At 38.6% G+C, this 27,943-nt stretch overlaps 1 long non-coding RNA gene across 1 annotated transcript; it reads left to right on the plus strand.

The window, feature by feature from the left end:
* Nucleotides 1-278: 278 nt before the first annotated feature.
* LOC129532185 (uncharacterized) lies at nt 279-27,872 on the plus strand. Its single transcript, XR_008677830.2, has 6 exons — nt 279-392; nt 10,373-10,467; nt 18,122-18,203; nt 18,772-18,858; nt 25,681-25,840; nt 27,174-27,872. It is a non-coding gene; the product is annotated as an uncharacterized lncRNA (long non-coding RNA).
* The last annotated feature ends 71 nt before the right edge of the window (nt 27,873-27,943 follow it).

Below are 27,943 nucleotides of genomic sequence, written 5' to 3' on the forward strand. Positions count from 1 at the left end.
AGTTACTATCAGTGCTAAAAAGGGGGAAAAAAACATACTAAAATGTTAGGGTAAATTTCAGACCACAATATTTGTCAGTTAGACCTTGATTAGAGATGATTTCCTGTCTATTCCCCAATCTAGACTGTTTTTAGATCAGTTTACAGTCTAAAATGTTAACAAATGATACAGAAGGCCAAACTCAAACTGTAAATCATCCATTAAAGATAGAACATCCTGTGCTTATCAGATCTAGTTGCTAAGTACCCACTCTTTATGACTCAGGAGCCCACACAGACCCGAGGCGCCAGCTGCAGTTTGAGATAGCAGACTGGGGAGACAGCAATACTAATGTGTTGAAAATGGATGAGGGGAAAACTGTCCCGGATTTTCAGGTGGCTCATACAAATGAGGTGAGGAAAACATTCAACAATGTGAATGGCGTATTCAACACTGGGATAGAATGAGGTGATAGCCCATCAGGAGCAATCTAGAACTTGTCTTGAGCTGCCGGAGGATATTTCAGGCACAAAGCATTCATGCCCTCTCCATGCTGTGCAACTGCATTTTTTCCCTCCCAAATCCCACCCAACATTTATTTAAATAGAACCCAAAATAAATAGGTTATTTAACTTGGCATATTTTTTCCTATGCAAAAAAAAGAAAAAGAAAGAAAGAAAGAGTTACACCTAAGCTGGAAATCACAGTGGTCTCAGGATGACTCTAGAGCCTTGGCTCAGAACCAGTCACCAGCTGTGGGGCCTCAAGCTAACTGGTAAGCGTTCTGTGCCTCAGTTTCTTCCTCTTGCAAAACAGGCTCTCTCAAGTGTGAGGATTAAACAAGACAAAGTATGGAAGGCACTTGGCCCAGTATTGGGGTCAAAATATGTACGTAATCAATATTAGTGATGATGGCCATTCCTTTCTGGAGGTGCATGGGCAATTATCTCAACATAGAGAGGGCATTTTCTATTGCATTCCGTTTTATCTCCCTAAACACAGACAGGAGGATTATAATGAAGATGCTATACCTATTTACTATATTGAAGAACCTGTGCTTTAGAATGGCATGCTCCTCTTCAATTTTATCAGAGAGCTTTGAATATGAGCTGTTAATTTTCAGATACTTAAAAGGCATAATGTTGTGACTAACAGCTGTGTTTCTGGAGTCCTGTAGAGCTGAATCTGAATCCCTAATTTTCAACCTACTACTTGGGCAAATTAGTTCAATTCTTTGTGCTTCAATCTCCTCATCTGAGAAATAGGGATGGTAAAGATACCTCCCTTATTGTGTCTTGTGGAAAGGTCAGAAATAATTTATTTAAGTGGCATAAGGCATGGAACCTGGAATATAATAAATCCTTCACAAATGTTAGCTGTTTTTATATTAGGAATTTAAGAGGTAAAGCGGGAAAGGTTAAATAAGCAGAACTATTTGAAAGTATTGCCCTCCACTGTTCTTTCAAATCAAGACTGTCTCTCTATTAATTGAAGGATTTAGCAATATAAAGTCATCACAACTTTGGTCAATCTGTACATATTCTTGTGACTTTGGATTGTCATATATTGGACTGATTACAGAAGAGTCCCATCTTTGAATGGTCTGTTTTAACAAAAAGTATTGTAATACTAGTCAAACTAAAAGCTTTTATATACATCTTACCAAAGGAATTGTTATATAACTGCTATTATATTAAATAGCATCAATATATAATCATCCAAACATTTATAAACTTACTTTTTACTTTGTCCCCACCAGTGTCTTAAGTTTTTGTGAATAGCTCTGAATTCTTATTACCTACTAGTATTTTCTACTTCCAAGAGTCTTTAATTCTTTCAATTCTTGCAGGAAGAAATAAAAGAACTTCTCTGGGTGAATTCTACTTTAAACTAACATCTGCTCCAGTGTTTCTGGCTTGTTTATTGTCAAGCTACTGAATTGCCTCTTCCTTCTCTCTTGACCATCCACTTTTATTTTATGTACTGTCTGTATTTTTAAGTCTAAGCTGTGTTTCTACCGATAGAAAATCCTTAAGAAACTTGTGGGCTTCCTATGTATATCACAGAGATTCACTTCATTAGATGAGAGGCTTCTCTACAGATCTTTCCTAGATAATCCCATCTCTGTTTTTAACTTCTGCTAAGATGCCTGAGGAGATAAGTAAGTCATACATTTAATCTCTTCAAATAGCTTTTTTGTAAGTGAACATTCTGACTTTTTGCAATATGAATAGGCTGAGAATTTCATGAACATCAATCCTGGTTTCTCAGTGTACTTTTTTCCTCTTTTTTTAATTTTTATTTTTATTTTAAGTTCTGGGGTACATGTGCAGGATGTGCAGGTTTGTTACATAGGTAAACGTCTGCCATGATGGTTTGCTGCACCTATCAACCCATCACCTAGGTATTAAGCCCAGCATGCATTAGCTATTTTTCCTAACGCTCTCCTTCCCCCACCTAACCCCCCAACAACCCAAATGCCTATCAATGATAGACTGGATAAAGAAAATATGGTACATATACACCATGGAATACTATGCAACCATAAAAAGGAATGAGATCATGTCCTTTGCAGGGACATGGATGGAGCTGGAAGCCATTATCCTCAGCAAACTAATGCAGGACTATATGTTCTCACTTATAAGTGGGAGCTGAACAATGAGAACATATGGACACAGGGAGGAGAACAATATACACCGGGGTCCTCTTGCATTTTACTGGAGGCTGCAGAAGTCACAAGGCCACACCTTTAATGTACCATTTGGAATTTCCTCAGCCAAATGTCCAATTTCATCTTTTATAAATTCTGCTTTCCACACACCTGTAGGACACAATCCTGATATGCTTTCTACCACTATACAAGAATCCCTTTTCTTCCAGTTTTCAGTAACATGTGCCTCTCTTCCTTCCACACCCTCACTAGCAGAGTCATTAACATATAGACTCATATTTAGTTTGTTTAAGACAATGTAGGCATTTTCTATCATCCTCCTCAAAATTTTTCCAGACTCTTCCTGCTGCCCCGTTCCAAAGCCACTTTGGCATTTGTAGACATGTGTTCCAGCAGCACCCCGATCTGTTCATTTTAGTTTCCTGTTGCTGCCATAACAAGTTAGCACAAAGTTAGTGACTTAATATAAATTTTTTATCTTGCCATTTTGTTTGTCACAAGTCTGACATAGCTCTCACTGGGCTAAAATAGTGCATCAGCAGGGCTGCATTCCTTTCCAGAGGCTTTGGTGGAGCATCTGTTTTCTTGCATTTTCTAGCTTCTAGAGGCTGCCTTTACTCTTTGGCTCATGGTCCCTTCCCTCTATCTTCAAGGTGAGCAATGAGGGTTTAGCACCTTGCACATTGCATTACTCTGACCTCACTTTTTTATTACACCTCCTCGTCTGACTCTGGCCCCTCTGCCTCCTTCTTCTGCATTTAAGAACACTTGTGATTCCATTGGACCTAACTGGATAATCTAGGATGATCTCCCTATCTAAGGTCAGCTGATTAGCAACTTTAATTTCATTTGCAACTTTAATTTTCCTTTGCCATGTAACCGAACATATTTACAGGTTCCAAAGATTGGGACATGGAAAACTTTGGGGGTGGGGGTAATTATCCTGCCTACCACAACATCTATTCTATCAAATTCCAAGTCATGAATGCTCCAACTTTCCAGGTCTCCCTGGAGGTATAGTAGAATGTTTTCAACTGACAATTGAGGGCTCCGAAAGACATCTCCCCACATTTAAGTCTCTCCTCTCCAATCTCTGTTCTGGTTTCCTGGAACGCATATGCTTAAGTGTGTGTGTAATGCAGAGTTTAGAAACATTTAGACAAAGGAATTACAAAGCTAAATTTGGCTAGCAGTCAGAGTGAAAATTCTGATGTTTTAGAGAAGCACACTTACCAGATTTCTTCAAAGGTCAATCCTCAGTGATTGTTGTACCTAACATAATTTAATCTAAATTGTTTTTTTAGCAATCCAAATGCTTTCTCTCTAAAGATTGATGGTAAATTAGACGTTTCTCTGCCTCTATAATTTTTCCCTCTCTTCCCAGGCAAATAGTGGATACTTATTGCAAATTTGGTAGGTTAAGAGTAAAGAGAGATTTTTTTCCCAAAAATATTCCTATTTCTATTTGGTTCTACCCTACATTTAAAAACACATTAACTGACACAAACAAACAAAAAAGCAGTAATAGTATTTAAAAATCACCTGGGCCAGGCACAGTGGCTCACGCCTGTAATCCCAGGACTTTGGGAGGCTTAGGTGGGTGGATCACCTGAGGTCAGGAGTTCGAGACCAGCCTGGACAACATGGTGAAACCCCGTCTCTACTAAAAATACAAACATTAGCCGGACATGGTGGGGGGCACCTGTAATCCCAGCTACTGGGGAGGTTGAGGCAGGAGAATTGCTTGATTCACCACAGCGGAGGTGGCAGTGAGCTGAGATCACACCATTGCACTCCAGCCTGGGTGATAATAGCAAAACTACACACACACACACAAAAGAGAGAGAGAAAAAGAAATGAAAAAGAAAATCACCTGTAGTGCAAAAGTCCATAAATTCAGAATATGTTAGGTTCAGAATGTGTAATAGTCAACTGGAACCAAATGTGGCATAGTGTTGATAATTTAGCCATGATTACCCACTAATTTCAACTAACCCAAGTTTGTTTATATACTCTGATACAGTATATTTTGAATAGACTTAGTCATGTTTTAAGATAACAAGTTGTATTTACCATGTGTTTGAGTAATATCATGAATACATCGTGTGAGCCAGCAGCTATTCCTTAATTGCCAAAGCTTTAAGAAATAGTTCAACCCTTTAATCCACTATTTTATGGTTAGGCATATCCCTCATAAGACACTACATTGGTTTGTACTGATGCCTGTACAAGATTTTACCTACTTGCAAATCCTAGCAGTAAGTCAATTTACATTCTATAATCATGTCACATTCTCATTTTAAGTATCCTATTTAGATCTCACCAATGTGAAGAAATATATGAGCATTCATCATACAATCTTGGATTTGCTCTCTACCTCTCTTTGAAAGAGGTGGAAGCATTAAGACTTATCTTACTAAATTGCAGGTAGCTACTATTGGAAGATTTTTACTGATGGCTCTAGATTAATAAAGTGCAATCGTATTTTGATTTTATGATGACATCCATTTACCTTCCTGGGATGGAGATGCTATCTATGTTTTTTACCCTTTCTCTCATTAGCACATTGATTTGTTTTGATTATTGAAGGCAACTCATTTCTCTCTTGCCTGTTTCTATTTGCATGGAAATCAAGAAAGAGAGCCTTGAGGGGTTTATAGCAGAGGCATTTAATCTTGGTGCTTGCAGACTCATGGCAGTAACTTTGAGAAAATGGTTATGATTGCTATCCTTGAGTTTCCTCACTTTCGCCTTGCTCTTAAACTCCTACCCATCTTAAATTTATCACAAAATGGCCCACTGCAGTTTTACGTTGTGAACTGGAGGGAATAGAAAATCCTTTCTCTATAAATGAATTTTACTGCCATATAACCACTGGTAAACTTGTAAATGAAAATACCCTAGATTCAACGCTGCCTTTCAAAAATGAATGCCTACTACCCAACATTTTAGAGTTTTTGAGTATTGGATGAGAAAATTGGCCTGCTTACCCACTGAAACATTAGAGCTCCCAAGCTAATTATTTTGTACCAGCGTATTGTTTAGGAGTTTTAGAGTTGCTTCATTGATTTTAGCCAACATGTATTTTCTATAAAGAACTCAGTAAGTGAATAGAAATGGGAGATATGAGTCAGAGTGGGAAATTGCAATTTTATGTTCTCTAAAACAGAACAGATTTTTGGATTTTCCCCTTGAATAGAAATGCATAGGGGGAGAATCTGGTCTAAGCTACTTAAAATACAGTTCCATGTGGACTGAACAAAACAGTCACCACAATTTGGTTAAATCATTAATCTTATTCAGATTAATTATTAATAATAACCACCTACTTGTGTTGCCCAAAATAGATTTTACTTCATTGTCAAACAAATGTCATTAGATATTTACTTTGCTATGTTAATATATTAATTACTGTTAATTTCTAAGACTATAGCTTTAGGAACATATATTTATAGAAATACAAATATTAATTTTAAAAAGTAAATGAGAAAATCATATTCTTTGTGACTTCTGCTTTGAACTCTTTAAGCACTAAGAGTCAACTGATCTCAGCACCAAAATTACAAAACAAAATACATTAGCATCAAAGGATTTGTTCATCAAATTGGTTCACAGTTGCTCTGTAGAAGACTATTGCATCTATACTGGAGGAAGATGGGTAGTTAACTGGATACTTCAGTGATTTGCACTGATTCTTTGCCCCACCAAGTGAAAAACTGCATAGTTTACACGCTGATGAACGACCACAGACAATGAATTATGTTACAAAATACTTTTATTGCATACTTGTTATATACAAGGACTCATATTTGGTGCTAGGGAAAATATAGAGATTAATGAGATCAAGAAATGAGTCACCTGGGCCTGAATTTGAGCATATGAAAAAAAAGAAATTAGTCATCATGTTTTTTCTAATTCAGTAAGTATAAAAAAAGAAATTAATAATCGGTGTCTCCAAAAATAACTCTAATTCAAAGTAAGGGGAAGTGCTTAGCATGACATTGATGTACAGATTTTATAGCATGGGCCTACATCAAAGTACTGAAATAGTGAGGTAGCAAGTTTGCATGAATCTTGGAAGAGAAGGTAACGTCTAATGAAATGGCTAATTTTAGACTTCAACCCACAAGCAGCAAGTTGGTGTTAAAGAGCAATGCCCAAAATGAATTAAGGATAAATACTCAATTCCGTCAAGAAAATGATAAGATCAGTACTATCCTATATAGTAGTAGAAATATAAATCCATTAAAACATAATATTGAAACCATTTCTGAAAAGCAATTTAGCAACATATGTTGAAATTCTTGACAGGCTTTATGCTCTGGGACTCAGTAATTCCTCTTCTGAGGATATAACCTCATGAAATAAGCTTAAGTGGTCAAAGATTTAAAAAGCTGTTTGAGGCCATCATGGTATTATTTTGGGTATGGAAAAATTGGAAACAACATAAATATTGAAGAGTTAGAGAGTGGTTAAATAAATTATGACACATCCATTTATTGAAATGTGATGAAATTGGCCGGGCGCGGTGGCTCACCCCTGTAATCCCAGCACTTTGGGAGGCCAAGGAGGGTGCATCACAAGGTCAGGAGATCAACACCATCCTGGCTAACATGGTGAAACTCCGTCTCTACTAAAAATACAAAAAATTAGCTGGGCGTGGTGGCGATCGCCTGTAGTCCCAGCTACTCGGGAGGCTGAGGCAGGAGAATGGCGTGAACCTGGGAGGTGGAGCTTGCAGTGAGCTGAGATCATGCCACTGCACTCCAGCCTGGGTGACAGAGCAAGACCCCGTCTCAAAAAAAAAAAAAAAAAAACAGAAATGTGATGAAATTACTAAATAACATGTACTTTAAAAATGAATCAACAAAATTAAAATGTTTAAAATATAAATAAAAAGAAACAGATTACAAAATGCATATATTGAGTGTGATCCCAATTTGGCAAAATATACACTGGAAAAGTGATGTTTAGGCTTTGTGTCCCTACCCAGATCTCATCCTGAATTATAATCCCCGCAATCCCCACGTGTCAAGGGAGAGACCAGGTGGAGGTAATGGGATCATGGGGACGGTTTCCCCCATTCTGTTCTCATGATAGTCAGTGAGTTCTCACAAGATCTGATGGTTTTATAAGGGGCTCTTCCCCCTTCACTCAGCACTTCTCCTTCCTGCCACCTTGTGAAGAAGGTGCCTTGCTTTCCCCTTAGCCTTCCACCATGACTGTAAGTTTCCTGAGGCCTCCACAGCCACGCTGAACTGTGAGTCGATTAAACCTCTTTCCTTTTTAAATTATCCAGTCTCAGGCAGTTCTTTATAGCAATATGAAAGTGGACTAATACAGAAAGATATACCAAAATGATAAAGGATGCTGTTCCTAGAGATAGGCTTTGCCTGCACAGAGATTTTTTGGAATTGATCTCTGGGATTAGTCATCATGGAACAGAGGGAAGCAAGACTGGGCAGGGGGAGAAGCTGTGCTGCAATGTGGTTGCAATGGATGCTTCAGACAGTTCCACAGGGTGTTCCAGAACAGGAAGGGCCCTTCAGAGTTTCTCCAAATTTAGACAATGAAGCCAGAACTGTTGTTGTTGTTGTTGTTGTTGTTGTTGTTGTTGTTGTTGTTGTTGTTGTTGTTTTAGACAGAATCTCACTCTACCACCCAGGCTGGAGTGCAGCGGCAAGATCTCGGCTCACTGCAACCTACACCTCCTGGGTTCAAGGAATTCTCCTGCCTCAGCCTCCAGTGTAGCTGGGATTACAGGTGCACGCACCACCATGCCTGGCTAATTTTTTTTTTTAATTATTTTTAGTAGACACGAGGTTTCACCATGTTAGCCAGGACGGTCTCAATCTCCTGACCTTGTGATTCACCCACCTCGGCCTCCCAAAATGCTGGGATTACAGGCATGAGCCACCACACCTGGCTGAAGCCAGAACTTTTATAACTACACCAGAACTTTTATAACTACACCAACCAGCCATTAACCAGAGCCACCCCTACAGGGTATGTGCAATAGACTGAACATTTATGTCCCCCCAAAATTTGTATGTTGAAATTTTAACTCCAAAGATGATGGTATTAGGAGATGAGACTTTGGGAGGCAATTAGATGATGAGGGTGAATACATCATGAATAGGATCACTGCCCTTATAAAGGACCCCCCAGAGAGCTGGTTTGCCCCTTCTACCATGTGAAGACACAGCAAGAAGTTGGCAGCCTGAAACCTAAAAGAGTGCCCTCACCAGAACCTAACCATACTGGCACTCTGATGGACTAAGACAGAGTGTGAACTTGGTGAAGCAATACCCTGCAGCTAAGGGCAATTTCCAGTTTGGAGCAAAGCTATGAGCTGTCTGCAGCCAAATTCTCCATAGCTGAGGCATGGGTGCATAGCCATGGCAGAGGGTTCTGAGCAGATTACTATAGTGTCTTCTATGAGCACTCATTTCCAATGATGATAAATTACCAGTGATTTCTCTTCCTCTCACCCCCGACACTCTCTCTCTTTTAAAAATACATTAGAGTACACTCCTTTTTCTAGTATGATTTTGTTGTACAATCAGAATATCATTGTTAAACGTTACTATAAAAAAATTAACTTATTCAAGCCTTTGCATTTGGAGCTCTTACTTGAATATCCTTAGTTTTATAAAACACTGGGACAAAAGAGATCAGAATTTGGCTCAGTAGTCTTTACCAGACATTATTTTCACAGTGGCACAAATAGCTTTCTTTTTCATAATGGCAAGAATGACACTTTATGAAACATGAAAATGAGATTGTTATAATGTGTTGTGCTTCCAAAGACTAAATATTAGTTGCAGATATCATTAGTTGCAGATATCATTATAAAGCTTTTCACCATTTTCATCTGAGAGTCAGTCAGTTGGTCATCCATTCAAGATTATGGCCAATAGAATGAATGGGTTTGGGGTGCCCTTTCCTCTCCCCTGTATCTACTCAAATAGCTCAGCCTCAAACCCTCCTCTCTGAGGTTTTCCACAAGTACTCGTGCCCCACTTAATAACACCTTTCAGTGGACTCTTATGGCATTTAGTTCACATAATTCTATAGCCAGTACTGAAAGTAGAAGGTCGTCTCTCTTACAAACCAGGCCAAAAACTGGGAATGATGAATGAAGGACAATGAACACATTTTTTCATTCTACCTGATTTTGCTAAGGATGAACCCTGGTAGAAAAGAGGCATTATGTTGCCTCTCAATAGGAGCTACTCAAGAATTTTATTATTTCAAGTGGGAAACAATGAAAAGTTCTGAATTAGCAATGATATGAGAACAACCTGTAGTGCCTCCTACCTCCTGTCTATTTTCCTCAGGGACAGCAACGTGGCCCAGTTAGAAGGTGTGGAAATGACAGTGTGTGTGGACAGTGAAGGTGTGCCCAGTACAGGAGGGTATGCCAGCATCTCCAGGATAGGTGGCCGGTGTGATATATTCCTCCTTCCAGGAGATCTCCACTTATGCCATTTTCTAATATCCCTAAAAAAACAGCAACAATTGAAGATGGTTGGTATGAATAGAGACTGCCCATCTGGCAATAATCGTGGAGCCTTTCTTACACTATTTTTTTCCCTCAATATTTCTAAGGGCAAATGTTCTAGGTGTGGGCAGGTTTCTGTTGATCTCATCCCCTACTGCGGGTAGGAAACTCCTTAGGCCAAGCATAACTGACACTGAATTGTCCTCTGCTTATTCCAGGGTAAGGAGGACGTCTTGTAGCAGCAGCAGTGACCAAAATGAGGGTGAAAGCGGTCTACCATAGAGTGGAATAGCTATATAATTCCTGACCTCATGTGAGTCCCTGAGACTGAATGCTTCCTTATCTGTATTTCTCCTTCTAAAAATCTACCAGCCACAGATACTAGGGTTAACTCTGAAGAATCACCCGTCTTTGTTTTCACTTTCAGTCTTCATTTAGATGGAAGTTTGAGCCTGTTCTTCCTTGGAAGAATGTTATGCTATATTGTGACATATGAAGTGACCTTTTCCAAAATGTCACACACTAGAAGAGGAGAGAATTTCAATACTCTCAAGCTCTGCTTTTATGTTGAATAGTAATCAAGAGACGTTTTACCAAGTATGAAATACCTGATAGTCCTGATTCTTATCATAGGTGATATAGAGCTAGTGGAATCAGATGACTGAAAATTCACCCGCTCTTACAGAGCCTTGTTATGTGTAACTCATTTAGGGAGATTTAGTACTACACACAACTGGGTGCTATGTTCTTATTTGATATCTGAAATTGTCCATGATATTTTAGACATTTTTGCATGTTCAAACAAGCTAATGCAGCCTGAAGCTAAAAAAATTTTTTTTTCAAAAAGCAATTTCAGTGGAAGGACAATCTAATTCTGGGCAAATCTAAATGTCATAGACTAGAATTACAAGCCTCTAAACTACACAATCAAAAATTCAGTCACTATTGGCTGTTTGCTATTTTTCAGTTAGAGGCTTTAAAAGGTGAAATTTTTGATATAGTTGATTCAATTAACTTAGTATTCAGCAGACAGAACCTGAAAAATACAGAAATGCCCAGTAGATGACAGATCCAAAGAGTGAATTTCGGTGAATGGCACATGTTGATCTAATACTAAGGAGTATTAACAGCCAAACAAATGGAATATTTATGAATCAGATCATTAAAGCTGTTCTTTTATGATACAAGCTCTATAAAAGTATTTTTAATACAAATTATATTACAGTGGGCTCAGAGGATTCAGCTCCATGAAGGCTGAGTGCATACCAGGGAGATGATAGGGATAACAATTTGCATTTTTATGATGTTTTATGGCTTCCAAGCTGCTTTTGGAAAAAGAGGGGACATAAACGCAGAAAGAGAGTATATTGGCCAATTGATGGGGATCAGACATCCTGCGTTTGATTCCCATCCCTGCCACCATGATGGAGACAACTGACCTATCACCAAATCCTCTGCTTCCTCAACACACAACAATGCTATATTTCCTGGCCTCCCTTGCAGATAAGTGTGACCATAACTACATTCTAGTCAATGAAACATCAACACAAGTGCTGTGCAGCTTAGCCTTGCCTGTATAACATAGGGAATTCTTCACGTTCTTTCTCCTTCTGCCTCCTTGAGGCAGAGAAACAATGGTGGCCTTGGAGACCAAATGTAAAAAACTGTAAAACCACAACAGAGAAAGGTCCTAAATCTTTGCATCGCTGCTTAGAGGAGGGCTTCTCACCAATTAGAATCACCCATTTTGGATTTTACATGAAAAATAATATTCTATTACATTAAGCCACTAAGAGTTACGGGTTTATCCTTCATAGCAGCACACAATATTGTAATGAATATGGCCAGTTTTTTCCCGGATTTTGGTCAAGTTACTTCTCTATGCCTCAATTATTTCCTCAGTAAAATAGTGGTATTACTAGTTCTAACTCAAAGAGTTGCTTGGAGGACATGCGTAAGGTGCTTTCACAGTCCTTGCTATGAGGTAAGCTCATAACAGATGGCAGCTGTTATTAATCACTTTTGCTGATGCTTAATTTTTGTTCAGCATTGTGCTATATATACACATTGACACACACATATGTTCTCATTTAACCCTCAAAATGACACTGCAATGCAGGGACTTTCACTCCTACTCTGTCCATAATAATAAATGTGATGAAAAAAATTGGGCATTTTCTGCATGGTCAGTACTGTTCCAAGCACTCTGCATGCACTGATACTACAAACAACTCTATACAGTATGTATTATTATTATCCTTATTTTACAGATGAGGAAACAGAGACACTGAGCTTATTCTTTGGCCCCACGCCCATATAGCTAGTAAGTGGCAGAACCAGGATTCCACTTGGGAAATCCAGCTGTAGAGCCAGATTTAACCACATTCTAGAGCCGGCCATAACTACAATGCTAGTCTCTTAACCAGCTCTGGTCACTGAGGTGTCCGAAGTTTGTCAAGGTCAAGTGAAATGCCTGAGATCTAGATATGAGTACCTATGGCCTTAGAACGTGAGGGCTCAAATCAGAAGTGAATGCAATTGAATCAACCCATCCTAACTGAGGAATGTAGTAGAATATAAATCTACTAAAGCAGTGCTAGTCCTGCAGGTTGGCTTAGTACAATAGTTAGGAAGCTGGTGGTGTTTACGCAGAGCTATATAATGCTACTAGCTCTCTAAACACTGGTATCACTTACAGCTTTGTTTTAATCTTAGAATATGTTCCAAATTCACAAACTCTTGCAGATCAGGACACATGAACGGTATTTGCCAAGTACTTCAGTTTCTGTGGAATTTTGTGGTTGGTTGGATTTTTAACCCAAGTACTGCTGATAGGTTGGTCCAGCAGTAGGACTGGAAGCAGGTAAAGTGAGACCAGATTTTTACCTTCTGTGTCTCTGTCATTAAGTCTAAGATGAGTCATCACAGAAAGCCTACAAAGCAGCCTGGTTTCTGGCTTTCTTGGGGAGATTCTAGAACATTAGTGATGCTTAATAATTTAAGTGCAGATGTTGCATGGACTGTAAATGCAACCAATTTGCTGAATTTAATTTTTCTCATGAGGAATATTGTGATGCTGCAACATTGGTGAATCCGCTTGCCTTACAGCTCTTGGATAAAAGGTCTGTTTTACTGGTAAATGTTTTTGCTTTTATATAGGCAGAGAAGGTTTCCTTCTGTAGCAAATTCTGCATTTAAATTATCCATTGAACATTACAGAATGACTGATTCATTGTCTAAAATACATGATTGAGTTTTATCATGTTAAGGGTAAGTTCATTATCTGCCTACTGCTCAAACTCAGTGATAAAAATAGTGCAAAGAAAAAGATGTGTTGAAATATAACACTATATTTTTCTGCTCTTGAAAAGCACTCTGCAAAATTATCTCATCAGTCCTCCAAGACTTATATAGCAAAGAGCTATTACTCTATTATCAATTAAAGGTACAGTGAAGCTCTAAGTTAGAGAATGGCTCTAGAAACTATCTAGGTCACACAAACTGATTTATTAAAGGATATATAAAAATTAGGGGAGAGATACTTGAGGCCAATATATTTTATAAATGACTTTGTTTTATAAAATATGATTATGTACTAAATACTGCAATATGTTTATTATGTTTGTCTACGACTGTGTTTACCATATAAAAATCCAAAGCATTTTAAATAAGTGAAGTATGTGCTGTTAATAATGATACCAAGTGTCTCCTTGGAGTACATAGTAGAACACCAGGGTGAAGCTTGGTCTATGCAGCCTGTGCAACCTTGGGCAAGCCATCTGGCTTCTCTGTGTCTCAGTTTCCTCATCTGCAAAACGTGGAAATAGTATCTCCTGGATAATGTTGCTATAAGATGAACTAAATCAATGTATATAAAAGTTTAGAACAATGCATAGCCTAAAATAAGTGCTTGATGAATGCAAAAAGAATAAATGTTGTTTAGCTTTTACAGTTTCAATCATAAGATAAATAAATTCTGGGTATCTAGTATACAGTATGATGACCATTGTTAATTTTACTTCATTGTGTACTTAAAATTTGCTTAAAAAAAAAAAAGGTAGATCTTATCAACACATATACACTCACGGTAACTATTTGAGGTGATTTGTTTGTGTTCATTAATTTGTTTGTGGTAATCGTTTTACAATATATACATAAATCAAATCATCACATTGTATGCCTTAAATATATACAACTTTTATTTATCAAATAAGCTGGAAAAGTATATTAGTTAGCTTTTCTTGGGGGAGCATATGTTAGTTAGCTTTTCTTGGGGGAGCATATGTTACTCTTTTTCAATAAAGATTAAGAATAATTGTGTTAAAAACTAATGCACCAAAAGAGGATGCTTCAATTCCAAAAGGTGTGAAGGAGGTAATTAAATGTTAAAAATAAATATTTCCTACCTTCCCTACTGAAACTCTATGTTAAGAGAAATTAAAACTGGGATGACAAAGAGGCCAATATTTCCATTCACTACTTGTCATTGTCCAACGTGGAAGTGTTTTGGGGTAAGGAGGAACAATCTAGGTATCATTCCCAAATTCCTAATTTGGGTGGTTTCCATTTTAATGCAACTTATCTCTAGGAGAATCATTCGCATCTATTCAGAATGTACTTTACCTGTTCAGTTTGTTTAAATGAAGCCATTTGGAGAGTTTGGATTATTAAGGAATATGAACTACAAGTTTATAACGTGGGAAATCTTAGGTGAAAATTATGAGAGAACATCTCAGTGAAGCAATTTGGATAGTATGTCACTTATCTCCTGCTGCTTAAAAAAAAAACCTCCCCAAAACTTACAAGCATGAAGCAACAACCGTTAGCCCAGCTTATACATCTTTTGAGTGACAAAGTAGATTGGGCTCAGCTGGGTGATTCTTCTGATCTGGGCTAGTTTGGGACATTCTTGGCTGCCTTAGGTCACATTTCTGGAGGCTTGGCTGGAACAATTCGGCTGACTTCTCCATATGAGCTCTTATCATAGAGCAGGCTGGCCTGAGTTTGTTCAAATGATGCATACAGGGAGCCAAGAGCAAGTGGAGGCCTACAAAATATTTTCGGTTCTAGGATGGGCACTGGAATGCTTCCACAGCATTTCTTGGATCAAAGCAAGTCACAAGACCAGTGCAGACTCCAGGACTGGAGAAATAGACTCCAACACTTGATGGAAGGAGCTGCAAAGTCATGTCACAAATGATGAGGAGAGAGCCAAAGGAAGGATTAGTGGTCCAAATGTGCAATCTACCATGGGTAGCCAACATCATTCCTATGTTAGCAAGAAGAAGGCTGAAGAAGGCCCCATCAAAATCAGAGAGAATCAAAGTTCATTTTGCAAATTGGCTGGGACCCTCATAGCCTTAAAATGGATGAAGCTGGAAACCATCATTCTAAGCAAACTATCACAAAGACAGAAAACCAAACACCGCATGTTCTCACTCATAGGTGGGAGTTGAGCAATGACAACACATGGACACAGGGCGGGGAACATCACACACAGGGGCTGGTCGGGGGTGGCGGACTGGGGGAGGGATAGCATTAGGAGAAATACCTAATGTAAATGACGAGTTGATGGGTGCAGCAAACCAACATGGCACATGTATACCTACGTAACAAACCTGCATGTTGTGCACATGTACCCTAGAACTTAAAGTATAATAAAAATAAATAAATAAAAATTAAAATATATATATATAATTTCTATTTTTCTGGCATCTTATTTCATTCTGTTGTCTAATGTGAAGCAAGATTTCATGTAAATGGAATTACTGGCCAGAACAAAACATTCATGTGTGTGTGGTTCATGCTAATTCAACCCATATGACTGGAAAATCTGAGAGATCCTTAATTTTCCTACTATTAGGTGAAAATTAACAATTCTTTAAGAATATAGATAATAAATTATTTGCATATCATTGCTCTTGCTTTAGTTTTGTCAAGTGTGACACACAACTTTTTTTTTTATTATACTTTAAGTTTTAGGGTACATGTGCACATTGTGCAGGTTAGTTACATATGTATACATGTGCCATGCTGGTGCGCTGCACCCACTAACTCGTCATCTAGCATTAGGTATATCTCCCAATGCTATCCCTCCCCCCTCCCCCCACCCCACAACAGTCCCCAGAGTGTGATATTCCCCTTCCTGTATCCATGTGATCTCATTGTTCAATTCCCACCTATGAATGAGAATATGCGGTGTTTGGTTTTTTGTTCTTGTGATAGTTTACTGAGAATGATGATTTCCAATTTCATCCATGTCCCTACAAAGGACATGAACTCATCATTTTTGATGGCTGCATAGTATTCCATGGTGTATATGTGCCACATTTTCTTAATCCAGTCTATCATTGTTGGACATTTGGGTTGGTTCCAAGTCTTTGCTATTGTGAATAATGCCACAATAAACATACGTGTGCATGTGTCTTTATAGCAGCATGATTTATAGTCCTTTGGGTATATACCCAGTAATGGGATGGCTGGGTCAAATGGTTTTTCTAGTTCTAGATCCCTGAGGAATCGCCACACTGACTTCCACAATGGTTGAACTAGTTTACAGTCCCACCAACAGTGTAAAAGTGTTCCTATTTCTCCACATCTTCTCCAGCACCTGTTGTTTCCTGACTTTTTAATGATCGCCATTCTAACTGGTGTGAAATGTTATCTCATTGTGGTTTTGATTTGCATTTCTCTGATGGCCAGTGATGATGAGCATTTTTTCATGTGTTTTTTGGCTGCATAAATGTCTTCTTTTGAGAAGTGTCTGTTCATGTCCTTTGCCCACTTTTTGATGGGGTTGTTTGTTTTTTTCTTGTAAATTTGTTTGAGTTCATTGTAGATTCTGGATATTAGCCCTTTGTCAGATGAGTAGGTTGCAAAAATTTTCTCCCATTTTGTAGGTTGCCTGTTCACTCTGATGGTAGTTTGTTTTGCTGTGCAGAAGCTCTTTAGTTTAATTAGATCCCATTTGTCAATTTTGTCTTTTGTTGCCATTGCTTTTGGTGTTTTGGACATGAAGTCCTTGCCCATGCCTATGTCCTGAATGGTAATGCCTAGGTTTTCTTCTAGGATTTTTATGGTTTTAGGTCTAACATTTAAGTCTTTAATCCATCTTGAATTGATTTTTGTATAAGGTGTAAGGAAGGGATCCAGTTTCAGCTTTCTACATATGGCTAGCCAGTTTTCCCAGCACCATTTATTAAATGGGGAATCCTTTCCCCATTGCTTGTTTTTCTCAGGTTTGTCAAAGATCAGATAGTTGTAGATATGCAGCATTATTTCTGAGTCCTCTATTCTGTTCCATTGGTCTATATCTCTGTTTTGGTACTAGTATCACGCTGTTTTGTTTACTGTGGCCTTGTAGTACTTCATAAAGTACTTCCCCACATTGGAGAGGGTGGAGAGGAGGACAGCTTCAGTAATTCAGTGCATTAACCCAATAACATAGTATCATTAACTAAGGTAAAAACACCTTTTCAATGGATACCTCTGGAACTCTCCCTTTTGGTGTTATGTAATTGTATCGTAAATTTAACTAAGATTTATTTTTAGAACGTCCGCGTTTTAGCAACCACATCTATCAGTCCACCAACTACAAAGTCAAGACTCTTTTTGAAAAAGGCCTCATGAATACAAGACAGTTGCTAATGCTTTTAACTAAACAGCATAAATACATAATGCAAACAAAGACAATTCTTCAAGATGCACATAGAGAGAAAATATAACCTTCAAGGTTTAGAAAATGTCGGGTGCTTTAAAATTAAATGGTATGAGAAATATAAAAAGCTAGAGGTAGTCCAGAAAAATAGGAGAAATAAACAACATTTGTTAAAGTAATTAGAGATGATAGTATTAATTAAAGTAATTACAGATGATAGTATTAATTAAAGTAATTAGAGAAGATAGTATTAATCTTGCAGTCTCCTCTGGCATAATAAATGTGGATTACATTCTCTTTGTCTCTTCAGACCAACACTATATAGAGGAGAAAGTAGGACAACTTTAGAAGTTTATGAGATGACATGAAAATGAGACATGAAAACAACCCAGGTAGGTAACTTAACATCTTGAAGTGTTACAGCTGAAAAGATTAATAGAGATTATATTACATAATCCCTCATTTTAAAGCTGAAGAAACTGAGTTGTTTGCCCAAGTTCGCACAGCTAACAGGTAACTAATCTACTCCCCAATAACTGATTTTACTATACTTGCCTTAGAGCCTGATCACAATTGCTTAGTAAGTTCCCAGTCATGCTCATCCAGTTTTTATGACCTTATTTTAACATATGTGAAATATTTTTAAATTAATTTCTGAATATTTTAGCATGTTGGAGAATGAGGGGCTCATAGCTAGGATCAAAGACTTCATTGAGAGATATGGTTTGGATGTGTGTTCCCTCCAAGTCTCATATTGAAATTTTTACCCCCGTGTTGGAGTAGGGCAATAGTGGAAGGTGAGGGTGATGGAGGCAGATCCCTCATGCTATTCTCACAGCAAAGAGTGAATTCTCACTCTATTAGTTCATGTGAGAGCTGGTTGTTTAAAGAGTGTGGCGCCTTCTCCTCTTGCTCCTTCTCTCACCATCTTCCCCCTTTACCTTCCACCATGATTGGAAGCTTCCTGAGGCCTCACTGGAAGCTGAGCAGATGCTGGTGCCATGCTTGTACAGTCTGCAGAACCATGAGCCAACTACCCAGTCTCAGGTATTTTTCTATAGCAACACAAAATGGATTAACATATTGAACTTCTGACTTAAATCTCAACTCACCTAATCACTGGGTTTTTGCAGATGAGATATGGGTAAGTTGGGTTTCTGAAAAATGTAGGAAGGGCTTCCACTTCTGTAAACATGTTCAGCTACATCTCTCTTCTCACCGAAGGTCCAGCACTGCTTCAAACTGGATAAATAAGCTACGATTTCAGGCAATCACGTGAGTAGAGGAACCTTGAGCTCTTCATTTCTTTAGAGCATAAATAGGCATCAAAAGAGGTTTTTTTAGAATCGCTTGAGTTGTTGATACTCTGAGGACAAAGTGTTGCCCACTAGAAGGAAGGACCATGGGGAAAAGCAGACGTAATTATATCAGACACCTCCAACCTTGGCAGCCCCCATGGCATAAGTACTTCACTCTCATAACCCGCATAAGTACAGTTGTTCTCTGTAGTAAATATGTGATGTAAATTTGTGGAAATAGGAAAGGATGGGAGAAAGAAAGGATTCAAAAAGGAAGAGGGAAGGGGAGAAAAATAAAAAGAAAGTATCATTTAACAAGAACTTTTGAGTGTTCGTGGGTGGGCAGAGAGGAAGACCTGAGAATTAATGGAGAGAAAAAAGATGTGGCTACAAATGTAGGAGGTGAGAGGATTCTAGAATGAAGATTAATGTGATAAAGAGGACATTACATAATACGTTGGTGGGTTATAAACTAGTCCTCTTTGTCATTATTTTTAAAAGATAAGTAAATAATGCAATTATTTTTATGACTATTGCTTGCCTGATAGTACTTCTTTGTATCCCACAAGGCCTTGACTTTTATGGGATGACATCACCTGTTGCTTTCTGAGTTTTCATCAATTTCTAGAGCTGCATTTTCCTCCACAAAGCCTCTTGTTCTCAGTAATGGCTACTCACTCTACCTCTGGCCCTGCCTATAACTCTGTTGGCTCATGCTGCCAGATACCTCTCTGTTGATGTGGAGAACTGAGGAGTAACAACATGATAGTACAGCTTAAAATAAACACTATCATAGAGAAAAATAAAATAAAATATAAGGATCTGGGGAGAAAATGCATTTGTAGAAACAAAGAAAATGAGAAGACTATGAAGTGTTGCTACAATTAAAATGTTGATTCTAAATCTGTTTGAACTTCAGTTTCTCTTCTTTTTTTCTGAGTGATCAGATGGCTCACATTCTGAATGTGTTAGCTTAGGCATTCAGCTTAGAATACACGTTGATTAATTCTGAATTATTCAGCGTTAATCAGGTATTGCTTCAAGTTTTCTTCTTTGTGCTTCATGTCTCCAAAGTCAGAAAGTTGAGCTTAAATACTTCTGAATAAAGTAATTCCTAAATGAAATGTGAGCGTGGCTCTACCAAACAGGAGGGGTGTTAGCTATGCAAGGCTGGGCTGCCAAAGGGCAGTTTGGAAAGAAAAGGAAGCAATTTCTCAAAAGATGGATGGAATGGATAGCAGGATATAATCTTGTCTATTTAAAATGGTTGTATACCTATGTAACAAACCTGCACGTTGTGCACATGTACCCTAGAACTTAAAGTATAATAAATATATATATTATATATATATTATATATATTATATATATATTATATATAATATATATATTATATATATAATATATATATAATATATATATTATATATAATATATATATAATATATATAAAATGGTTTAGATGACACGGTGCTTAAAGGCAGCATTGCTGATGGGCTCTGGGACCAATAAGGTGTTTCTGAGAGCTACAGAGAGCTATGGGACTCTGAGTATTATGATATCCAAGCCTTGGGATAATGTTCAGGAAAAAATGCACAGGGGAAACTGATAATGTTTGCTATTAATGAAGGGGATTGGGAAAATACTAATGCAGTGAAAAAAAAAAGTGTGATTTAGGTATGGGTGGCCCTATGCCCAATCCTGATTCTACCTTTTACCAGCCATGTGGCTTATTCCATCTGAATAACTAAGCTTTGGTTTTTTATATTCAATTTGGCACCTAGTGGATATCCAAATACTGATAACTATTAATATGACTTTAAACATAGGTTTCAGTGCATAGAGCAATGGTTTGAAGTCACATGGTTCTCCCACACTTCTTTGGGGTTGGACTTTAATGCATGAATGATCTCACCTGATTGGAAGGGGACACAGTATCCTGCATAAAAACAGGAATTTCATCTCCAACTCCTTCTAACTCAAACTATCCTGTGCCATAAAGGATAGAGATGTGGTACTGGTGACTCAAAGATACCATGGCAACATGGAGGAGTCCTAGGGAGGAAGGCTTAGCCTCAGAGCTTAGATGTGGAGACAGGCCTGAGATCCAACCCTTTTACTTTGTCCCTGCACCAGTGAAAACGGTAGTGAGCTGGGTCAGGAGAAGCCAGTGCTGATAATTGTGCAGCCTATGAAGAAAGTCAGTTTTATTCTAAGTATTCATGCTCTTATCAGATTCTAAAGTTGACAGAATTGGCACGAAATAAGATCTGCATGTTTATGTCTGAGAATGTTTCTTCTGGACCTCTAAGCCCATAAAGTCTTTAAAGATCAGATTTGACTTCAACTTTTTTTTCCATTTTGGCCATGCAGTTTATCCAGTGGAATGTGGTAAAATATGAACGAAATTTCATGGGCCAAAATAAATCTCTTTGTTAAAGTTGTGCCATTTCTAACCTCTTCTTTCCAAATGACTGGTTTTTTTTGTTACTTCTTAGTATTTCTTGGTTGACCAATTTATACTTGTCATCTTAATCAAATTTGATTTCTTTGGTTATATTTTTAAAGAGCAGTGTACTCTTTCCATCACTTCTCCTTCCCCAGAAATATTTTTTAAATGTTTTTCTAAAAAACAAAACAAAAAAATCTTTACTTTTTACTCCATCCATTGGTTCCCTCCCTGGGCACCGCTTGTCCAGCCTCCTATTTATTTCTTAACATCTCCCTACCTATCCCCCCAATTTTTCCTAAAAATGCTTTATTTGGGAAAGGAGCATCATCTGCTCATCAGCTATACAAACTGAAAGGCTCAAGTTTCTTCTACTCTACCTTTGCCTTCCTCCTCCACAACCAGAGGTCACTAAGATCTGTCCATTTTACTTGCTGAATGTCCTTTTTTAAAATAATGGCATTATAGATACATAATTCATATACCACAAAAATCACCCTTTTAAAATGTAGTCAAGTGGCTCTTATTATATTCACAGAGTTGTGAAACCATCACCACTCTCTATTTCCAGAACATTTTCTTCATTACCCCAAAAAGAAATCCTGTACCCATTAACAGTCAGTCCCTGTACCTCTCCCAAGTGCCTGTCAACTGACATTTTGTCTCCAGGATTTGGCTATTCTGAATAATTCATATAAATGAAATCATACAATGTGTGGTCTGTTGTGACTGGCTTCTCTCACTTAGCATAATGTTTTCAAGGTTCATCCACATAATAACATATATCAGCTTTTTATCCCTTTTTATGGCTGATAATATTCCACTGTAAGGAGGATATACCATATTGTGTTTATCCTTCCATCTGTTGATGGACATTTAGGTTGTTTCCACTTTGGGCTATTATGAATACTGCTGTTATAAACGTTCATATGCATGTTTTTGTATGGACGTGTTTTCAATTCTATTGGGTAGATACTTAAGGAGTCAGATTTCTGGATCACAGGGTACTCCAAGTTTAATATTTGAGAAACTGCCAAACAGTTTTCCAAAGTTGCCGTGCCATTTTACAACCCCACCGGAAGTGTATGAAGGTTTGACTTGATGAATATTGAAATTTCTGCACCTTCCTCTCCATCACACTATCAATGCCTTATTCGGGTCCTCATCATCTCTAACCTGAAATATGACCATCAACTGATTTACCTAGCCATTGCTGCCCAGGCTTGCCGATCCATCTTCCCCACTTCCACCAGGGAGATTTCTCTGTAGAGCACAAACCTGACCAAATCACTTCATGTTAAAGATCACAGATATTTCACATGGCCAAAAGGACTAAACATAATCTGGTGCCAGCTGCTTAGCCTCTGCTTCCTCTCCTTACACCTCACACATCCTTTATGCTCAGCTTCTAAGACTCTTCACTTACAATGAATTTATTTGAATTTTAGGGGCAACATGAGAATATATATTTCAGTGGAACCATGTCCTCTGCCATCCATAGCTGTCATCCAGCAAATATTTATTGAATACCCACTACTCTATTAGAAAATGATCATAACTCTCCTCCCTCTTACATTATCCATTATTTGGACCTGAGGTAAAATGTTGAATTGATCAAAAGTATTTCTCACATTTTTGGTCTTTATTTGATGGAAAATGCTCAATAAATTGGACAATTCACTGGACTTGAGCTTAAGATCTACTATTGATTGATATTATTATTTCATGTATTCAAAAAATACTTACTGAACACTTACTATATGCCAGATACTGTTCTAGACACCTGGGATACAAAAGAGATAAAATTTCCTGTTGTCATGAGCTTTCCTTCTAGAAGGGAAAGACAGGCAATGAACAAATAAGTAAAATACAGCATTTTAAATGACAATAAGTGCTACAGAAAATGAAAAGCAGGACTGGGGACAAGGACTGCTTGGAGAAGGTTGTAATTTTAAATAAAGTGGTCAGGAAAGGCCACACGGACAAGGTGATGCTGGAGAAAAGATCTGAAAGAAATCAAAGTTTGCACCATGTGGTTATCTGTGAGAGGCGTCTTCCAGGGAGAGAGGACCCTGAGGCGGGAGGGTGTTTGATGTGTTCTAGTAACAGCCAGGAGGCTAGTGCCCATAGAACCACATGAATAACAGTGTGTGTTGAATGATGAGTCCGATTGTTTCGTGATAAAACTGATAATTACATGGATCCACTTTTTACAGAGCAGGCAGCCCTAAGACCTCCTCAGAACAGGAAGCTAAGAAGCAGTAGGAGAAGATCAAACCAGGCTCTGTTGCTGTTTAGTGAACACCATGACCACTTGGGCTAGAACTTACTCTGAGAGATGCTTAGAGCCCAGTTATTTCCCTAACGTTGGTTATTTTTGTCACTCCCCATCTGCTATCTGAAGAAGGGAGATATAAAAAGTCCAAGACACCAAAAGAGGTTGCTTGCTTACTTCAGAAACAGCAGGGAGGCCAGAAGCTGGAAAGGTTTTCCATCGTTCTAACAGCCACAGGGCAGTGGGGGCTGCTGATCTCGAGAAGTAGGTGGCAGCAGTGAGGGAAGAATTGGACTAAATTCCCATGTGTCGGGGTCAAAAGGCAAGGAAGAAGAGATGAGGGCTGGCCAGGGAAGAGGACCGCACTCCAGGGTTTGACTGGCAGGTGTTCATGAGACCTCTGGCAAGTTTTGCCACTATTTAGCAGGAGGACTCCAGCTCACTGGTTACCATGCTTGCCCTTCTGAAATAGAAGCTATTTCCTGCACTGAAGAATTTAATGATTGAAACCCAGATTGTCAGATAAAGTTACTGATTTGTGCTTCTCCAGAATATTCCAGTAAAAGAAAATAGTGCATACCACTGCATTTGTCTTTGCTTTTTTAAGCATTATTTTTTAAAGCAAAAATAAAACATGCACATCATTTCTAAAGTTAAATTATACCGGGTTTATGGCAGAGGAAAAAAAATCACCTCTTTTTTCCCCACTCCTCTTTGTTGACATTCACTATCATCTCCTTTAGCTATTTTTTAAAAATCTATATCTCAAAACTTTCAAATAACACAATCACACAGCTATTTTTCCAGTTTTATATGTTATCTATTAAATTCTCTCTTGCCCTCTTCCTAGTTCTCCTATTATCTCTCATTCTCCTATAATAGTTATATGACTCTTGGGTTAAATTGATTCTCAGTGATTACTAATTATAAAGACTTAAATTTTATTCCCAGGTAAGTGATAATGTCCACTAGCATCATCTTTTCTCTCGCATCACTTTCCCTCAATCTCTGCCTTACACTCTACTGCTTTTGTTGTGGTTGATGAGAATGATGTTTGTTTTGTTTTGTTTGTTTTTAAAGCTTACGTTTCCCTGTCTTTGATTCTTTGTGCACACTTTTATGTCTCATGGAAAGTTCCTCTCCCACCCTTTCTCAGCCCTCCACTCCTCGGTCCACACAGGTTACTCAGCGTTTCCATCTTTAACTCTACTGTCCTCTGGGAAATCCTCCTTGACACTCCAGCCTAGGTTAACCTCCTCGGGGTATGCCTGTCACACTGCAGTTCTTTAAAACACTCATCCTAGCCATCAGGTTTCATAAGGATAGGATTGTGTTGGTCTCCTTTCTCAGCACCAAAACACTTTTAGACACATAGTAGACTTTAAATAAATATTTGTGGAAGAAACGGAAGGAGGGAGAGAAAAGATGAATGAAGGAGGAAGGAAAGGGCTCAAAGAGACAGAAAGAGAGAAGGAAAGGGAAAATGGATAGACTTACTATCCAATTTAGTGACTATTCTCATCTCATAACACATTAAGCACAGCTTTCTAAGGATTTTGGTCAGCTATGGCCACAAGGAGTCGAGGTCAGGAGTTCGAGATCAGCCTGACCAACATGGTGAAACCCTGTCTCTACTAAAAAATACAAAAACTAGCTGGGTATGGTGGCGGGTGCCTGTAATCCCAGCTACTGGGGAGGTTGAGGCAGGAGAATCACTTGAACCTGGGAGGCGGAGGTTGCAGTGAGCTAAGATTGCACCATTGCACTCCAGCCTGGGTGACACAGCAAGACTCCGTCTCAAAAAAAAATAAAAAAAAATCTGCTTTTCTTAATTTCCTTTGGTTTCCAGATAATCATGGATATGCAGATAATCATGGGAGCCAGCCACCCTCCTGAGTGCCCCTAAATAGGTTGAGAGGAGCTGGGGGCAACACATCAGACCATTTATCTTTCATCAGAACACCATGTCATGGCTATGATGCCACTCTGTCCTGCACAATTTCCATGAGGTATATTTGCCCATAACTAAGTTGCTATCTTTATTTTTTGTCCTTCTTTCAGCACTACCTGAGGGAAGCTGTTTCTCTTTTTGCTTTTTTGGCAAATTTAACATTGCCAGCATAATGAGCCATCTTGCACTGAGCGTGAAAATCCCTACTGTCTTTATTAATTTATTCATGAATAACACATGCATTGCCAATTCTTTAGGGAAATTAGGGCATCTATACATACACATCAGCCTCTAAGCACAATAGAGAGGAGGGTAGCTGAGCTCTGCCAGGTCCAGGACCCTGGTGCCTATGGAAGATGGAGCATAGTTCTGGCTCAGAGTATGACAGTATTCCCTACATCTCATTCTCTTATTTTAAAGATGAGGAAATAAAAGTCCACAGAAGTAGGGTTACTTATCCAATGGGGTCATGTCTGTATCAGAATTCAGTCCCCTGACCCCGAGTTTGGTGACCTTTGAGTGAGCATAAGGTGCTTTATGCCGTGATGCATTATGGTCAGGAGGAGAAGAAGGTAAAAGCCTGATGAAAATTTCATGCACAAGCCATAGAAACAGAGACATTTCCAAGGAAAACAATTTAACTTCTCACTTCTGATTTAGTAATTAATCAGCATGTGTCAGTAGAAGATGCAAGACACATTATCAAATTTTCCTAAATCAAGGGCATGTTTTTAAGCCTGACTCTCCTAGTTCAGGGAATTATTTGGCCAAATAGCCAACAGATTTTGGGCAATAGCATACATTTCTGAGATTATGTAGATAAGGTTAGGTGAGATAATAGGGAAAGAGAGAAGAAGAGAAACAGTGCAATTTTTACATTAAACAAGTCTTCGCTGGAGTAGTAAGACTATTTCTTTCTAACATAAGCAACAACAGAAGCTTTCTTAGGACTTTCAGCCTCAGTGTTTTTCATTATTGTGTAAAGGAAGAATCTATAAGCTGCTTTTCTTTAATCCTAAAAGCACCCATAAAGATGATTAGAACTTACCTTCATCGACTTTTCAAAAACAGCATTTTTCTAATCTAAAAACACTGAGTTTATAAATGACCTGTGCTGTTACTGCCATCTTTGTTAGCCAGCCCCTATTGGTATGGCCTCAAGGAGCCAAAACATTTCTATACTTCAGAACCAAAGGATTCATGGGATCCATGGGCTTGCTAAGTTCCTGTTGCCAGATGGAGAAAAAAAACAAACAAAGTGGTTGGTGAGTCACATTAGGGCACAAAAGACTATTGGGGCTTGTATTAGTCTGTTCTCACACTGCTATAAAGAAATACCTGAGACTACGTGATTTATAAAGAAAAGATTTAATTGGTTCATTGTTCTGCAGGTTGTACACGAAGCATGGTGGTGGCATCTGCTCAGCTTCTGAGGAGGCCTCAGGAAACTTACAATCCTGGCAGAAGGTGAAGAGGAAGCAGGCTTGCCTTACATGGCCAGAATAGGACAGAGAGAAAGCGGGGAGGTGCCACACACCTTTAAACAACCAGATCCCGGGAGAACTCACTATCCTGATGACAGCACCAAAGCGGATGTTGTTAAACCATGAGAAACCGCACCCCAGGATCCAATCACCTCCCACCAAGCCCCACCTCCAACACTGAGGATTAAATTAAACATAAGATTTGAGTGGGGACGGAGATCCAAAACACATCAGGGCTTGTTTAGCTTCATACGCTGTGAGAGGCCCTGGACACTTGCTTTCATGCTTTCTCACTGCTCTTGAAAGAGCAGGAGCCCAGGGCTGGTCCAACCTCACAATCTCCCATGCATCCCAGCTGTACCAGTCATCCCCATCTTCTCAGTGGGCATGTAAGAGAGCCTCCCTCCAGGGGCATCCACTCAGTTCTTTCCTCTCTTACACGGCCCCTCACTTTTTCAAAGTACACTGTCTCTACCAATGAACCCTGTATTTATTCATTGAAATCCTCCTCTCCTGCATAGCGAGCATGAAAATGTAGATAAAGCTCAAAAGACATGGGAAGGGCTTTATACCTACATCAGAATACATTTTTACTAATTTATCCACTATCCCTAATTTTCTCTCCCTTCTGTAAAGTCTTGTTCCTGGCCCTAATCCCATTTTATTCCTTTATACTT

Source organism: Gorilla gorilla, chromosome 11 (assembly GCF_029281585.2).
Source record: "Gorilla gorilla gorilla isolate KB3781 chromosome 11, NHGRI_mGorGor1-v2.1_pri, whole genome shotgun sequence".
Taxonomy (NCBI): Eukaryota; Metazoa; Chordata; class Mammalia; order Primates; family Hominidae; genus Gorilla; species Gorilla gorilla.